The sequence below is a fragment of the Phoxinus phoxinus genome (assembly GCF_949152265.1).
Source record: "Phoxinus phoxinus genome assembly, chromosome: 9".
Taxonomy (NCBI): domain Eukaryota; kingdom Metazoa; phylum Chordata; class Actinopteri; order Cypriniformes; family Leuciscidae; genus Phoxinus; species Phoxinus phoxinus.
The window spans coordinates 1,346,228-1,348,727 of record NC_136884.1 but is presented as its reverse complement, the minus strand read 5'-3'; the positions used below and the strand labels follow the sequence as shown (position 1 = coordinate 1,348,727).

General features: G+C 40.9%; 1 long non-coding RNA gene across 1 annotated transcript in view; it reads left to right on the top strand.

Moving 5' to 3' along the window:
- The window catches only part of LOC307004619, a 73,537-nt gene that overhangs the window by 25,714 nt on the left and 45,323 nt on the right, over positions 1-2,500 (top strand). Inside the window, exon 6 of the long non-coding RNA XR_013799081.1 lies at positions 2,255-2,428. This is a non-coding gene — a long non-coding RNA (uncharacterized lncRNA). The remainder of the gene's footprint in view (positions 1-2,254; positions 2,429-2,500) is intronic.

Below are 2,500 nucleotides of genomic sequence, written 5' to 3'. Positions count from 1 at the left end.
TTTATTTTAAATAAATGCTGTTCTTTTCAACTTTCTATTCATCAAAGAATCCTGAAAAAAACGGTTTTCAACACTGATAATAATCATAAATGTTTCTTGAGCATCAGATCATCATATTATAGTGATTTCTGGAGGATCATGTGACACTGAAGACTGGAGTAATGATGCTGAAAATTCAGCTTCGATCACAGGAATAAATTCAATTTTAATATATATTCACATAGAAAACAGATATTTGAAATTGTCAACAATATTACTGTTTTTTGTAGGTTTTTTATCAAATAAATGCAGCCTTCTAAGACTTCTATTAAAAACATTAAAAATCTTTCCGATCCAAAACAGCTCTCGTGTGTGTGTGTGTGTGTGAGAGAGAGAGAGAGAGAGAGTGTTTGTGTGAGAGTGTGTGTGTTTGTGTGTGTGAGAGAGAGAGTGTTTGTGTGAGAGAGTGTGTGTTTGTGTGAGAGAGAGAGAGAGTGTGTGTGTGTGTGTGTGTGTGTGTGTGTGAGTGAGAGAGAGAGAGTGTGTGTCTGTGTATGTCTGTGTGTGTGTGAGAGAGAGAGAATGTGTGTGTGAGAGTGTGTGTGTGTGTGAGAGTGAGAGTGTGTGTGTGTGTGAGAGAGAGAGAGTGTGTGTGTGTGTGAGAGAGAGTGTGTGTGCGCGTGTGTGTGTGTTTTTGTTTGTTTGTGTGTGTGAGAGTGAGTGAGTGTGTGTGAGAGAGAGAGTGTGTGTGTGTGCGCGTGTGTGTGTGTGTGTGTGAGAGTGTGTGTGTGTTTTTGTTTGTTTGTGTGAGTGAGTGAGTGAGTGTGTGTGTGTGTGTGTGTGTGTGTTTCAGGGCCGTTAAGTGTCCTCCTAATGTCTCTCTCTCGGTGTGAACGGGCCCGAGGGAGTCGGCGTGTAAACCTGCGGTCGGTCCGCGCGGTCCATCAGTGTGTCTCTGGGGTGTCGTGTCGGTGAGTGTGTGAGTGTGTGATGTCTTCAACTGCTGCTTGATTCGGGCTTTTAGTGTCAGTAAACAGTGCGCCGGATTAGAGGACAGCCATCGATCGACCGAGAGAGAGAGAGCGTCAATACACACACACACATTCACTGAGAGACACACACACACAAACACACATCGCTGTGAATTCCCCATTCAGACTTTATAACATTAACACACACACTGGTAAATGCCTCCGAATGAATGCGTATTTCTCAGGAAGAATAAAAGTGTGTCTTATAATGTCTTCAGACTGAATTGTTTTAAAGGGGAAGCATGTCAGTTTTGTGCCAAACCTCAAAATGATTAAAAAAAATGTGGTCACACTTTAAGCTTTTATTTATAATGTAGTGCTGGGCAACGATTAATGGCGAATAATCACATCCAAAATAAAAGTTTGTGTTTACATAATATAATATATATTATTATTATTTAAAAAAATTATAATACAATTTTTTAAATATGTATTATAATCAGCTTTCTGTGTATAATTTATACATAAATACACACACATATGCATATATATATATTTAAAAAAAAAATTTGCATGTATATACTCACACACGCACTCTCTCACACACTCACGCACACACTCACGCTAAGTTATAACCCAGTTATTACTATAATAAGTACATAGTATGAGAGAGAGTGTGCATGTGTGTGTGTGTGTGAGAGAGAGAGAGAGAGAGAGAGAGAAAGTGTGTGTTTGAGTGAGTGAGAGAGAAAGTGTGTGTGTGTGTGAGTGAGAGAGAGAGAGAGAGAGAGAGAAAGTGTGTGACTGTTGATACACTAGCACACGCTGCTAATAAATACAACTTTATACTCGCGTAGTCCGTTTGCTTTGTAATGCCGATTATAAAAGTGAATAGAGAGACCCAGCTCTGCATGAACAGTGTTGCTCCTGATATTGTGAGTCCCCGTCTCCGTCTCCATTAGGAAATGCGGTGGTTAATTTTTTGACTGTGACCGTTATGCTTTTGCCTCTATTAGGATCTTGTTGTTGCTTGTGTATGTCTTGAATAAAGCCTTCGAACGCACACTGAGCCCCTTTTGCCTACTTCTATCCGACACTTTATTTGCTGCTTTATAAAAGTTTGATAAAAGTTCAGCAGGACGAGCCGTCACAGCATAAGCCATGTTGATACCAAACCAGAGGCCAGATGAAGTTGACGGACGTAGCAACAGTAACTAAGGGGGGCGGGGCTTAGCCAAAGGTAAATTACTGACAGAGTTTACATTTCTGGGTGAACTAGTGCTTTAATAAAACTTCTCCTACAGTAAATCTGGAGTAAATCCTGGTGTAAAACGTCCTTCTCTGAGGAAACCGCAGCTCGTGTTCCTCCTGTCAGTGTGTGTTTGTTCATGCGCTGTTATCGCTCTACATCGTGAGAGAAGCGCATGTCGACAGTGAATAAACAGAAGGGAGGCGTGACATTGCTCTACTTTCCTCTGGTAAGTGATTCTGTTCTTCATAACCTCCAGCGATGTGTCCGTTTGTTAGGTGTTGAATGATGTGAGTGAGAT